The 15677-nt window shown below is 41.3% G+C and overlaps 1 pseudogene; it reads left to right on the top strand.

Annotated features, from left to right (window-relative positions):
* Window positions 1-2732: 2732 nt before the first annotated feature.
* Window positions 2733-3673, top strand: LOC116811093 (polycomb complex protein BMI-1-like; annotated as a pseudogene).
* The last annotated feature ends 12004 nt before the right edge of the window (window positions 3674-15677 follow it).

Raw genomic sequence — 15677 nt, 5'->3', positions numbered from 1 at the left:
TGATTCTTCCAATCCACGAGCATGGGGTGTATTTCCATTTGTTTTTGTCATCTATGATTTCTTTCAGCAGTGTTTTGTAGTTCTCCTTGTGGATAACTTTCCTGCTTTTTGTTAAGTTGCAGCTATTGTAAAAGGGAGTGAGTTCTTGATTTGATTATCAGCTTGTTTGGTGGTATACAGCAGTGTTATTGGTTTGTGTGCATTGATTTTGGTACTTGAGACTTTGCTGAATTCAATTATTAAATATAAAGTCTTTTGGAGGAATCTTTAGAGCTCTCCAAAGATTATATCATTGGCAGGGAAAGATAGTTTGACTTTTTTTTCTGATTTGGACCGCTTTTATTTCTTTTTCTTGCCTGATTGCTCTGGCTAGGACTTCCATGTTGGTGTTTTAACCTAGAGACAATACCTCAGCTCAAGAGTAAGCTGAATAGTAAAATTTCAGGAATGGTTTAAAGCCAGTGGACAAGAACTTGATATGAGAGATTTTGTTATATATATATATATATATATATTTGTATTTATAGATTTCCCAGTAGACACCTTGGTGGAGACCTCCAAGCTGGGACCCTGGGTCTTGAGTGCCCCACTAATAGGCCAGAATGTCCTTGGCTTCGTCTATCACTTGAACTTTTTTTCAGGTTTATAGGTCAATCACTCACATTTACTAAACATCTCTTTTATAGCAAACTGGCTCTGTGTCTAAAAACTTTGACTTATACCATTGTGATAGACTTGGCAAGTTGCCTACTCTCTATCCATTCTTTCCTCCTTCTAAAAAGAACCATGATTTTGTTTGGGTAAATAATGCACCCACTTAAAATACTCCTCTCCACAAACTCCCTGCAACTAGGTGTGATAATGTGACCCATTGTGGCCAATGATAGATTGAGCTGGCACTCATCCTGTGCCTTTTGCCCTTCTTCTTTCATGCCTAGAATGTGATGCAACTCGAGAGCACAAGGAAGAAATATACATGCTAAGGATTTGGGGGGGCCAAAAATCCCAAGAACCTGATATTTAAAGACTTTAGAACCACTATTGCAATTCTCTGTGGTTTACGTCCATGCTTTTTTTTAGTGACACAAATGAAACCCTTATTTATCTAAGCCACTTTAGGTGAAAGAATTTCTGTTACACAAAGTCAGCACAATCTTAGCTGATAAAATAATCTCATTTAATCTTCTCAATAACTTCATGAGGTAGGCTTTATTATTCCAATTGGACACATGAAGAAACAGAAGCTAAGAGATTTGTCTAAGTCCACACAGCTTTTAAGTAGCAGTCTGGATCCAAATCTAGATCTATCTTTTCCTATGCTTTTTCTTCTATACTATTGCATGACAGCTTTCTTACAGGATACTCTGCCAGAGAGAGACTGTGTGTGTGTGTGTGTGTGTGTATGTATGTATGTATTAGACAGGGAGAGAGAGGAGAGAGAGAGAGAGAGAAAGAGAGAGAGATGCAACCTTTTGAGAGAAGAATCAATCACTGCCCTCATGAGGCATTTTCTAGGTTCCTGGTGGTACTGACTGGGTCATATACAAATAAGATATGTATGTATATAGGAAGGGACCAGGAAACTTTGTTCTTACCTCCCAGGAGCTTCTGGTCTAAGATCAATAGTCCTACTCTATCCCTTCTATGCATTCCCATAGCATTGTTGGAACCACTTGTTGTCATTTAGGTGTAACTTTAATCCATTTATCTATGAATTTAATGAACATTTATTAATTACATTTTCCTGGCCAGGCACACCAGAAAAGAAATACTGGACTGAGCCTGAAGACCTGAGTCCTAGTTATAGTACTACCACTAGGAATGAGTTCTACGCCTCAGTCTCTCCATCTATATAAGAAGGACATTAGACTAGATGATCTCTAAAAACACTTCTAGCCCAGACTTGGTTCCTTTGAACTGATTCAGGTTTGGCCAAAAAGGTATTTTAGGGCCAGATCATACTAGATCTTTAATGCCTTTTGAAATGTCTGGGACTTCCCCAGGGACGATAAGAAACTATGGAATTTTTTCAGGTTGTACTTGGGTAGTGCTTCTAAGTTAAAATCGCAGCTTTCAGTTTCCTGGTTGTGTGATCTTGGGCAAGTTTCTTAACCTTTCTGTGTGAGTTTCTATAGAATGAGAACAACAACTGCACCTATGGCATAGCATTCGTACTAGGGTTAATGAGAAATAAACATAAAAAGTCCATAGCACATTGCCAGGGAAAAAGAAAATGATTAATCCATGGCAACCGTGATTATTACTGTTATTAATTTTCTGCCTTCTAGACACTCCCTCTATTTTCTAGCCAGGTTAGAAGGCCCCCTTTCTTCTTTTCCTGCCATCACACAAGGAAAACAGCTGCCCTTGCTGAAAGAGAACTGGCAAGGGTGAGGGTGGGGGTGGGAGCAGAGGGTATGTTGTCAAGGAAGCCCGGATTCGAGTGAGAAATACCTTCTAGCCCAGCAGAACAGTACCGATTACTGATTGCACTTCTTCCTCACGCTCCCTCCCCAGGGCACAGAAGAGGAGCCAGGCTTGGGAGGTAGCCCAGCTGAACAAAGCAGAGGCTCCTCTTTGGCTGTTGACAGTGGTATCTGCAGCTCACTTTAAGATGGCCAGTTAGCCCACATTCATTTTCTGTTCAAATGACTTTTAACTTTCATTATCTTTTCCACTCGCTTTGATAGCCTCTCAGTGGCTGCTTTTCTGAGATCTTTCATAACACAAAAATGCATTGAACAATCAAAGTCAAAATCACTGAGCTAAATCCCCACTTAATGTGTGTGCTTTGTGGAGGATACTTAATTGATGCCAGAACCATAATAGAATATCTACATTCCTTCTGTGAAACCTGTATTTCGTGTTACCTACAGATCAGCAAATATTGTCCTGTAATGTCCAAGTTCACAAAACCATTATGCTCTGAATATAACATCAGATAAAAATCCTCAATCTATTGCATACAAATTACTTCCAGGCCTTTTCAAAAATAAAATGACAAGGGATCTTTATGCATCTCTTTCTTCAGCTGTTGCTGCCAATGGCCCTAATGAAAATAGAGAAGTTGCAGATGAAGATAAGAGAATTATAACTGATGATGAAACAATAAGCTTATCCATTGGATTTTTTTTTGGCCAGAACAGGAAGTAAACAAAGACAAAGAGAAGTTTCAGGAGGAGGTGAATGATAAGTTATTTACAATGCTCAGCCAGAATGACCGTGATGAACCTAAGGAACATACCTTATGCTTCCCAAGTGATGTCATGTATGAAGAGGAATCTTTAAAGGATAAATATACATTAATGGATATTACTTACATTTATATGTGGATAAGAAATGGACTTCTTCCTTTAAAGTACGGTGTTTGACCTATTCGTAAAAGAATGAAGCTTAGTTGCCAGAGAGATGAACTGACAAAAATGCTGGAGAACTGGAATGTGACTTTGGAGGTAACAAGGCCAATGGCCCAGTAGGAGTTATTTCCTCTAGCTCTTCTTGTTTGCCTAGCTGCACTACTCCAATCCAGCCTCCTCATCTTCAGTTTCCTCACATGCCCAGTATTATGAATGGCACCAGGAACAGTCCCACTGGTAACTATGAATCTTTCTCTGCCAACAGACCTAAAAAATCATCAGCAAATGGGTTATTAGAAACTTCATTCTTAGGTTGATACCTGAGACTGTTAAGGAAAAAAAAAAATCCAGCTCCTAATTTTTTTTTTTGAGACAGGGTCTTGCTCTGTTCCCCAGGCTGGATCACAGTTGTGTGATCACAACTCACTGCAGCCTAGACCTCCTGGGCTCAAGCTATCCTCCAATCTCAGCCTCCCAAGTAGCTGGGACCACAGATGAGTGCCACCATGCCCAGCAAATTTAATTTTTTTTTAAATGTAGAGATGGAGGTCTCCCTATGTTGCCCATGCTGGTCTCAAACTCCTAGGCTCGAGCAATCCTCCCTCCTTGTCCTCCCAAAGTGTTTAGATTACAGATGCAAGCCATAGTGCTCAGCCAAGCTCCTAATTTATATAGGTATGTCTATGCCATTACAGCTTTACAAACACTAATACACATGACTGTGGTCAAATTTGCTTTGTTTTGTAGTTACACTGAATTTGACTATAAAAGATGGACTAAGTGTGACATTCATATATACATTACTTGGAAAGAAAGATTGTCTTAAAATGAACTGGTTTTTGTGTGGGCAGGCAGTGTTTTCTTCTGTGTGAAGTGGTTTCTGTAAACACTGTTTGAATGTGAAAACACTCTAAAATAGACATAAACCTTGGTCCATAGTTCGTCGATCTCCATTAACATCTGTGTTACATGCTCTTGGACTGTTCTTGCTATTATGCTGCTTTATGAACCTGTAGACAACACATGCTTTTTATTTTGAAATTTTAAAAATAAAAAGAATATGCATAGAATGGTGCATAGACTATACATCAAATGCTGCGATGTAACTGTGAGCAGCCATTTCTTGCATATTTAACCATTTTGAGTTCTTCATTTCATTTTACTTCTCTGTTATTGCACAGAACAATCTTAAGAAAGTAAACAGCGGTTTTACAATTTGTGTGCTTTAAAAGTGGGTACTATTGTTTATTTTTACTGACTTGTTTAAATGAATATATTTTGTAAGAATCAGATGGCATTATGCTTGCTTTACAATGCTGTATTCGTACAGAAACAGTATTGTATATTTATAAACATAATAATGAAAATATTGTGTTTCAAGTACTTAGAAATGGTTGTTCAAGTTATCCAAACTAGTTCAGACTTGGCAGATACTCTGTATTTGAACTTTGCTTATCATCATGTAACATTTTAAATGTGGATGCACAATTCTAAGTTATTTTCCATTGGAAGAAATTGACAAATCATTACAATGTTGAAATATGTCCAATAATACATTTTTTGCTTTAAAATTTTATTACTATAATAAAGAAAAACTCTTAACCAAGGAATATAAAAATTATGTATATCGTTCTGAATTTTGCCTGTTGGCTATGGTGGAATTAGTGTGTTTTTAAAATGCCTGTCAGTAACTATAATTCTATAGCAATTTTAAAAATGAAACATTTAAGTTTTTAAATGAATCAGAACTTTTTTTTTTAGTATGGGGCATAGTAGCATTTTCTAATTTAATAGTTACTTTAACAGTTACAAACAATGGAATATACCTTCTCTGAAATGTCTGATAATATAAATAATTTATTATGATCTTCTACATGTATTAATTTTAAAATAGAGTGAGCATGTTGAATGTAAAATATGAATAACTCCAACAATTTTCCATATATATTTTGCTTTGGTCAAACTATGTACATTTATCATCTATCAGTTATATGTGAGGCTGTTTATTCTACATGAATATTGCTTCAGGTTTATATGGAAAACTTGTGGCTAAACATTTCATTGTCGCCTGTATGTAAAAGAAGCACAATTCTATCATTTTGTCTTGCTTATCACTATTAAATCACTACATTTGCATATTTTTAAAAAACAGAACTGGGAACATCCTAGGTTTTGCCAAAGAAGAGTTCCAAAAGACAAGGGTGTAGGAGGGAAGGTACAGTTTGTATCAGATGCCCATATTTTATCTACTGGGTTTTACTTTCCCTTGAAGGCACTGGTTCTCACTGTCACCCCTTGTAAGGGAACAGAGTTCTCAATTTAATGAGCACGGAGAAATTCCCAGGTTTGGACAAAGAAGAGCTTGGAAAGGAAAGCCTGCAGGAGGGGAAGGATTGGCTGCCCACAGCTCACCTCTCAGGATGATCTTTTTCTCAGCAGACACCACTGCCCCACTACTCTTTCAACTCTAGCTCAAGAAGGTATGCAAACTACATAAATTTGTGATTGCATTTGGCCACAAATAATAAAAGCAAATAAGCAAACAAGCAAACAAAGAAACCCGGAAGTTTAAACAAGCAAAGGGTTTGCTTTTCTCATATAACAAGAAATCAAAAGCTAGCAAGTCCAGGAACCACTGGATATTCAGGCCCTCGTGTCTTTATGCTCTGCCATTCTTGCCTGTAGCATCATCCTAGTGATATAGGTATCTATCTACAGGACAGATAGCTCCTGAAGCTCCAGGCATCATGCCTGCATTGCAGGAAGAAAGAAGAGGACAGGAAAAAGGCAAAACTTATGTGCCCATATAAGTGTCTTTAAAAAAACAAACCTCTAGAATCCCAACTCAGTGAGTTCTGCTTATATCTCATTGGCTACCTGTCATCTGGCTACACTTCTACAAGGCAAGAGAGGCTGAGAAGTGTAGTTTGTTCAGCTGGGCACACTTCTGCCTCAAACAAAATTAATGTTCTGTTAGACAGGAATAAGAGAGTAGGTATGGGATAAGGACAAGCAGTCTGCCACACATCATTTCTGCTTCTTTGTGGTACAGGTGAAAGTGGCTGTAATTTCACAAATAATTGTATTAAATACTAAAAACAGATCAAAGAAGGAAAGAATGACAAGAAAATAAAATCTTATTAACAAGGTCAAATTTTACAAAACAGTTCTTTGTGGCCAGAAGGCAAGTATCCAGGCGCCCCTACCACTTCATTGGGGCCTTACTAGCACCACCTCCCAGGAAACTACATTTCTGCCCTCCCAGCTTCCTTCTAAATCACAAGTGCCACCTTTCTTGTTTATTTTACTGTCTTTTTAAAATGAGTATCTTTTGTAAGAATCAGATGGCATTATGCTTGCTTTACAAGGCTGTATTGGTACAGAACCAGCATTGTATATTTATAAATATAGTAATGAAAATATTAGAAGGATAACAAAGGTACCTTTGGAGCACTCTCTTGGGTCTCACAAGCTCTTTCTAACCTAAGGCCAAAGACAGGGGTTGCCTAGGGCCGAATTTCCTCAGGTGCAGTTTTCAGCCTGCCTTATTCATAGTCCATTGACTGGGCTTGGGTAACAGGGATGTCAGCAGTGGCAATGAAAAACTGAAGATTAGAGGCCCTTCTCCCATTTCTCTGGATGCTGCATAAGCCTGCTGGATCCTGGACCAATATGGGAGGTGATATTAATGGCTTACATCGGGGTAAGCAAATGGAATATGCCATGTACACCTGCATTTGTACCTGAGAGTCATACCTAATGCAAATGTCTCCCTCATTCCAATGGCTCCTCACTGTTCCTCCACATGGGCCTTTGATGCTGACTTCACCTACCTGATTCTTGTTGTGCTTGCCCTCTGTGTTCCTACCCCCTTCAACTCCACATGTTAGCCAAGATGTTTCCCACTGGCATCTCAAAGAGATTAGATATTATTTACATGATATGTAAATATAATGTGGTTAACAGCTTCAGCTCTGAAGGGTGCAATACTGCCTTCCCTCTTGTCTACTTAAGATAGCCTTAGGTAAGTCATATAACCTCACTGTGTCTCAGTTAGCCATCTGTAAATGGGATAATAACATTACCTACCTTATAGGGTTGTTGTCAGGATTGAATGAGTTAGTTCATAAGGTACTTGTCACATAGCTAGTTCTCAATAAATGTTAGCTACTATAATACAGCTATGGGCTTTTGACGTGTTAGTTCCTCTGCTTGGAGCACCCTCTTCCACCTCTCCTATTGGAAAACTCTCTTTTGTCTTTCCAAAATCACTCCAAATTTATCTCCTTTATGAAGAGTTGCTTGAGTCCCCTAAGCAAAATTAGGTATTCACTTAGGTTTATTCAACACTTTGCACATGGCCCTCACTAATCTGGAACCTCCTTGAGGACAAGGGTCTATGCCTTATTTCTTTATCCTTAGCATCTTGCACAGGGCCTGACCTACAGTAGACTTTTGGTGGCTGTTTGGGAATGAATGAATGAATTGATGAAGAATGCAAAACAAAATGCAGCAAGTGGGATCATCATATTCTTCCTTCCCAAGACTCCCCAATGACAGGTTTTATAGGTTCTGCCACATACACATCATTTTGCAGAATTTAATATAATACCCTCTTTCATGATGTCCTAAAATGTGTCTCCAGACCCCCCGTTTTATTCATGATAACCTATGGGTGTTAAAACTCACTGGACTAGCTATCAGCAGAGGGAGATGATAGGGAGGGAAGGTGTTTGGGAGGACAGGAGTTGGGGTGGAAGAAGGCTAAGTCATCAAGATCTCCAGGGATGATACATCCCATTCCATTCCTTTCCTGCAGGGTATGCTCTTAAAGATGTTTCTTGAGGAGAGGTGAAACTTTCATGACCTACAGCAGTTCCTGTATGTGGAAAGGATGGGGCAGTGTGCCTGATTATAGAGAAAGAGGCTGGGAACTGAGCCAGAGCAGTCATAAAAGAATACAGAGGCTGGTCATAGGCTTATGTTGTCAGATAACCAAGGTCCCAAGCAGAATCAGGTGTGGTTGGCAAGTTATTTGAACCAAACTGAAGGAAAGAGTAGGGCTCTGTCTTTGATAGTTCCCCTTGTGTCCAAAACTTGGGAATTCACATGAACCAAAATCTCTAACAGGGATAACTTTGACTAGAGTGTTAGGCCATAAAGGGTGAAGGATGAGGTGTGGAAAATTGGCAAAATCAAACTGTAATGTGGTTGCTGCTTTTCCTATGGCTTTGCCACTGACTCACTATGTGACCTTGGGTAAGTTCTTTTTTTTTCTAGGCCTCAGTATCCCCATCTCTGCAATAAGGTGGCTGGACCTGATGATCTCTAAGAACCTTACAGCTCTGTAATTTTGGCATAAATTGTGAAATGAGATATCCAAAGACCCTTACAACCAGGAGAGATTAATCTGTCTGGCTTGAAAAGGAGGCTGCCCAGCATGAGGGCAGGGGGTTGTGTAGGATGATCCCCTTGAAAGCCCGATGATCCCTGAATGTCTGTGTCCCTCAAGTGGTCTGGGGCTAATTCAAGCTCACTCCAGTCTCCTAGCCTTTGTATTCTTAATATTTTTTTTTGAGTGCCACCCCCAGCATGGGGCCCTGGCCTTGAAAGGTCTGAGAGGGGCCCTGGCCTTGAAAGGTCTGAGAGAGGCCCTGGCTAATGAAGGCATTTCTTCCCTAGAGGAATTGAAGTGCTTTTTCCAGGCTGAGAAGGTGATAATTTTCTCATTTAAATCACATCTATTATAAACTTAAGTGGGGCTTATTTAGAGAATAATTTAGCTTCTCAAGACAACTGGAAAAAAAAAAAAAACTATTAGCAGTGGGAGACTGCTCCAAGCAGATGGCTTTTTTTTTTTTTTTCTCCTGAGTTTGGGGGGGCAGGGTGGGGAGGAGGTAATTTGCTGGCATTTTTATAGCGCTTTGAAGCTGAGAGTGGTATGGCCAGAAGGAAACATGGCTCCTTAGCTCTGGGGCAGGGTCTGGGAATCTGCATGTTGCTTTCCGGGAGTTGCAAGAAGGGAAACATCCTTGAACTACAGAGAAAATGGGTAGAAGGATAACAAAGGCACAGAAATGATACAAGGAGAAGCCCTAGGTTCTGACTTAAGGAGAAGGCTTGGGGTCATCTAAAGTACAGAATGATGGGATTGTGATATTTAAAGACTGGAAGGGCCTTAAAGGATTGCCTGGGTCAAATATCACCATTTTATAAGTTAGGAAGCTGAAGTCCAAGGGGCAGAGACATGTCCGAGTTCATACACATGCATAAACACACTCACAAACACACCTTAAAGTTATGGAATCATAGATACACAGTGTCCTGGAACTGAGCCACTGTAACACAGCTTACCAACACCCCCCTCCGCCCACTTATGCTATCAATGGGGAACTAGAGGCCCAGAGAAGAGAAAAGATCAACCCAAGGTCACACAGAGAGTCAGCGGTAAGCTAGGGAATGGAGACACAGAGAAAGAGGTATTTGGAAACCCCTTAAAGAATGAAGTGGGGATGGAAGAAAAGGCTGCGGAGATTTGACACCAGGGAATTAGCAGACAGACCACACACAAAGAATGTGTTTACTCTTTCTAAGGCAATCCTGCCCTGGATAGTGGTCTTCATTTCCAAAGATTGCTGCAGAAGGAAGGCTCATACACTAGAGGCACATGTAAAAATTGCTATAGCCTCCAGTTCTTGGTTTCCATCATTTCTCTCTTCTCACCTCTCTCCATTTATCCTATCCTCGCTTGGCCTCCTCGGTTTCTCTCTCTGGTTTCTCTCTCTCCCTTGTGCTCTTTGTTTCAGAATCACTATTCCTAGGCCCCATCTTAGTTGTGTAGGTTGTGTCTATACCTAGCTGAGTGGCACCCCTTAGAGTTGCAGTGTGCATCCTGTGTAACTCTATACAGCATTCCTGCTCTACCCCATCAAAAACAAAATGTTTATTACCTTATCTCGGGTAGATATATGGGAAGGAAGGCCTAGGTTAAACACTAATGATGCCATTTTCCCTCTCTGGCGTCATATCAATTTCCAAAGGAGAGCTAACTGCCTCCAATGAATTCTCATTGATGGATGATTATAGTTGGAAATATGAAGTTAGGGGAGGGGGGATAATACTGGGGGATATAACTACTCCTAATATAATACCTTACAGATCTAGCACCAAGGACTTAGAGAATTCTTTCAATGCGATACTCATTACTGAGCACCTGCTTTGTGCCAGGTTTTGTGTTAGGTATGGGAAGGGCATGAGAGTGAGAAAGTGGCAGGGAAAAATTACACAAAGAATTTCACAAGGAGTAGGGCAGGTGATTGCTTAAGGAGCTAATTATAACTCGAAGCTGAAGGATGTGTGAGCTAAACAGCTCATTATAGAAGTACAAAGGAGGGGGATGTTATCTTCTAGTGGGGGTGGGGGAAAAGGAAGGCTGCACAGAAGAACTGGCATTTGTGTTCTGCCTAGAAAGCTGAAAAGGATTTCACCCAAATCAGGGGAGGTGAGGGGAAAGGCAACAGTGGGATAAGTAAATGCCTAGGAGCCTGATAGAATAGAGCATGTTTGAACCTTGTGATGGGAGGATAACAGGGAGGAAAGGGTAGATGAAGTTTTACAGGTAAGAGTGGTATAAAAGGGAAGCCCGTAATGCCAGGCTAAGGGGTATGGGTCTTATCCTTGGGGAAATGAGGAGCCCTTGAAGAGTTTTAAGCAGGGAGGTCACATGATCATATTTTGTTGTTTGTTTTGTTTTCTTTCTCTGGATAATAATTATGGCAGCAAAGTGGAGGACTGGCTGGAGGAGGGGAAGCCTGAAAATAGGGAGATGAGTGAGAACATTTTGAAGGACAGAACTGAGATAGTGGAACAGATAGAAAAGATATTTTGGTAGTAGGTTAACAGAATTTGAGTAATATTGGATCGAGGGGTTTATGAGTCAGCCACTAATGCTCCAAAACAATCACTGATCTCAAAGCCGTATAACAATAAACATTTATTTCTCACTCGAATAACTTCAGGTCAACTAGGGTTGTGATGACTAGGCTGGGCTTGTCCTGGATTGGCTACAGGAATGAGAAGACACACACAATGCTTCTTAATACCTAGTTTCAGAATTTGCATACTGTCACTTATGCCAGCCTTCCATTGGCAGAAGAAAATAACATAACTGGGCCTAGAATCAGAGTAGGAGGGTACTACAATGTCACATGTCAACAAAGAGCATGGATAAAGAGAAGGGTGAATAGTTGAGACCATTAATGCAATCAGTCTACCACAGTTGGAGCTGAAGGATGAGGCAAAGGCAGAAAGGTGAAAAAGACCATACGGCACATTTGAGAAACAAACAAAAGGCTAATGTGGCTGTACCACAGAGAGCAAGGAGGGAGAGTGGTGTGATATAAAGCTGGTAGATGCCAGATCATGTAGGTTCTCACGGGTCACAGTAACGGTTTTAGTCTTTATTACGAAGGCAATAAGTAACCACTATAGAGATTTAAGTAGAGGAAGAACATTCTCCAAATTTTCAGCTGAGGCAAATGGATACCTTATGATGCCATTCAGTGACATACAGAAGCCTAGTGAAGCCTGAGTTCTCCAGCTGGAAGACCAAGGTTAGGTGTGTGGTAGATCTTGATGAGTCTAAGCCAAGGTTTCTCAATGTTTAGTGCTATTGACATACTAGGTGTGATCAATGTTTGTTGTGGGGCTTGTCCTGTGCATTGTACAGTATTACCAGCTACTCGGGAGGCTGAGGCATGAGAATTGCGGATTATGGGCACACACCCCTGGTCGCTAGCAGATGTTGGTTGTACTACTCCCCGCAAGCTGTGATAACTAAAAATTTCTCCAAGCATAGTCAAAGTCTCTGGGGACCAAAACCACATCTGGTTGGGAATCACTGGGTCTAATCTAACCCTGGTCTAAACTAATCGTGGTAATTTCATTTACTTTGCCACTAATTAATTAGGAAGTGGCGTGTATTTCAGAGTGCTGGCTGTCCCCCCCCCCTTCTCCACTTCTTTCATAGCAATAGAGTGCCACTTTTTAGCTGGGCACATTGCTATCAGATTCTCTTACAGCTGGGTGTAGGAATGACACTAGGTTTTTGCCAATGAGGTTTTTTTTTTTTTTTTTTTTTTTTTTTTGAGAGGGAGTCTTGCTCTGTCGCCCAGGCTGGAATGCAATGGCATGATCTTGGCTCACTGCAACCTCACCCCCCACCCCGGGTTCAAGCGATTCTCCCACCTCAGCCTCCCAAGTAGCTGGGATTACAGGCACCTGTCATAATGCCCGGCTAATTTTTTTATTTTTGTAGAGACAGGGTTTCACCATGGTGGCCATGCACCAATGAGATTTAAGTGGAAGTGTTGTATTTGATTTCTGGGACGGCTCCTTAAAATGGATAGTGTGTCTTCTCTTCTGTTTCCTCTGTTTTCCTTTCTGAATATGAATTTCATGACTGGCGTTCCAACAGCCATTTGGGGCCATGTTGATATGGGCAATTTCATAAGAATGGCAGAATAGAAGGCTGGAAGGATTCTGGGTCTCTGACGACTTCGTGAGGCTATCATACCGGCCCTTGGCTGCCTGCCCCTGGGCTTCTATACAGAAATAAAATGTTACTATATTTAGGACATCCATTTTGTTTTATGTTTTGTTTCATTTGTTTGTTTTTCTGTTGTACTGCTGCAGAATCTAATCCTAACTGCTAAAGCACGTAGTGCAATTCTCACCAATGACATGTGAGGAGAAGTCTGTTGTGGAGCTTGGAGGAAAGGTTACTTCACTTGATCCTCACCAAAAGGCAGAGAAGTGACAGGAAAGATTTTTGCTGTCTAAAGATGAGTGCAAATGAAAGACTTTTCTCTTTTTCAGCCTTTGGCTATTAGTATATGGAAACTTGATGCCTGGCACTGTGGCAGCCATCTTTTGACCATAAGAGGAGCAGCTGACATGCTAAGGGTAATAGAGTAGACAGATGGAAAGAACCTGGATTCTTCATACCAGTGAACCGCTGAATTGACCAACACCAGAACAGAGTACTTGTTAGATAAAGCCAATACACTGTTAACATAATTTAATCATTTTTACTTGTTTCTGTTACTTGCACCTTAAAGTCTCCAAAACGATACAAATAAGATATGAAGGAAAATAATGAGCTAAGTTGGGATATATTGAATTTGAAAAAATTTATGGGACATCTTTTTTTTTTTTTTTTTGAGATAATCTTGCTCCGTCACCCAGGCTGGAATGTAGTGGCGCGATCTCGGCTCACTGCAACCTCCGCCTCCTGAGTTCAAGCAATTCTCATGCCTCAGCCTCCCGAGTAGCTGGGATTATGGGCACACACCACCAGGCCTGGCTAATTTTTGTATTTTTATTAGAGGCAGGTTTCACCATGTTTGTCAGGCTGGTCTTGAACTCTTGATTTCAAGTGATCTGCCTGCCTCTGCCTCCCAAAGTGCTGAGATTACAGGCATGAGCCACCATGCCCGGCCTGACATCTGTGTTTTTGATGCCTAGTAGTGCGTTGACCATATAGATTTAAACCTAAAAGAAGATATGAGATTGGCCTCAGTAATGGGGAAGGAGCTCTAGTCCTCCTTGCAGGTAGGGGCGTGGCTATCCACTGTGACTGACCTCCCACTTCCTTATGGCTAATCTATTGGCAGGGTCACAGTAGGGGAGCTCTACTTCAGGGTTCCAGGGAAAGAATAGCAGGGAGCTGCAAAAGAAGGGGCATGGGCCTCACTAGAATCAGAATGATATCTCCAAGGCCCAAAGTCAGCACTTGTTCAGGCTGACCTCAGAATGTACTGGTAATACTGTCCCTCCCTCTCCCCACACTCCACATTCTGAGCTTAGCTTATAGCAGTAGCTCTGGGAAAAATCCAAGTACCTGTGGGACCCCTCCTAATGTTACCAGCTGGTTATTATCCCTATATTGACATTAAAGCTTGAGGCCTCCGGCTAAGCTCCTATACATGCTCATAACCACCAGAGGACAGTACGGTCTGGACAAGGCTTGCCAACCAGCAATGCAAGCCAGCCTTTCTGGAATTATTTATTGCCTAAACCAGAGGCCCTCCTACCTCTGCCTTTAATTTTAGACTGGGGCCCAAAGGGGCTCTAGGAAGGAAGCTCAGAGCCATTGGGTTTTGAAGGAAGCTCTAGCACTTTGCCTTTGTCTTTGTTACTCCGTTTCAAGCTTTGTAGGGAAGCAAGAACTCCTCATGGCCTCAGAGTATCATGGGTTAAAGCCAAAAGCAGCTGGAAGCACAAGCTAAAAGATATATTTGGAAGGTAGATTCCTCCTCCTCTTCCTCCGGAAGGGGCAGGCAGATCTTGGCCTCATGCCCAGATCACAGAACCACAGACTCAGAGCTGAAAGAGCCCTTAGCTATCAGGCAGGAATTCTTAGCCTACAAGTCCATGAGTCACTTGAAATTATATGCTAAATTGTGGCATCTGCATCCACAGATTTCGTCAGATTCTCAGAACTCTGTGATTCCATGAAAAGTTAAGAAACATTACAAGCCCTTTAAGTTAAAGACAAGGCACTGAGAGGGGAGGAGCTTGCCCAAGGCCACAGAGTTAGTCAGGGTTAGAGCTGGGACTGGAAATCAGGCCTCTGACATCAGTGCAGACACTCTGCACTATGCAATAATCCTTTAAACCCTTCTCTTCAAGCTGTGGTTTCCTGGGCACATAGGGGAATAGGGAGAGAAGGTGATAGTAGTGGTAAGCTAGATCTGGGCAGCAAGTACAACCCAGACTGCATTTGTAGGTGGTGGAATAGGCTGGAGGGGAAGATGGGAGGAGTGTCAGGGAACCCAGGAGTCTTACTGGGGAAGCTACCAAGGTGCTTTCTCCATGCCTTGCTGAGGTCCTTTCTTTCTCTTTCCCTCTGGCTCCAGGATTATATCTTCTTACTTGTCTTACACATTATTACTGACTCAATTTCCTTGGGTTCCACCTCAGTATGCTCAGCTGGAGTTTAACTGTGGATTTGGATATAGTCTCCTTAGCTTCTTTCATTTTTGCCTTGCTGAAGAGTGAGCATTTAGGAACTTTGGGTGTTGGTGCTATTCACTTCTGGGCCAGGGGAAAACCAAAATAACTAAGTAAACTTATAGAATGTTTTGAGTAACTGGCCCAGATCTACCACTAAGCTCAGTGGCCTATATAATGTCAAAGGGGAAAGAGATCTTAGAAAGTTCATCGAGTCCTTGATTATACAAATTGGGGTCTGTGGCCCAGAAAGGAAAAGAGATGAACCTGTCAACACACAGTACTTAGGCAGGTGGAACTGCACTCTAA

Source organism: Hylobates moloch, unplaced genomic scaffold (assembly GCF_009828535.3).
Source record: "Hylobates moloch isolate HMO894 unplaced genomic scaffold, HMol_V3 SCAFFOLD_7, whole genome shotgun sequence".
Taxonomy (NCBI): domain Eukaryota; kingdom Metazoa; phylum Chordata; class Mammalia; order Primates; family Hylobatidae; genus Hylobates; species Hylobates moloch.
This window is presented reverse-complemented; position numbering and strand designations above follow the sequence as displayed.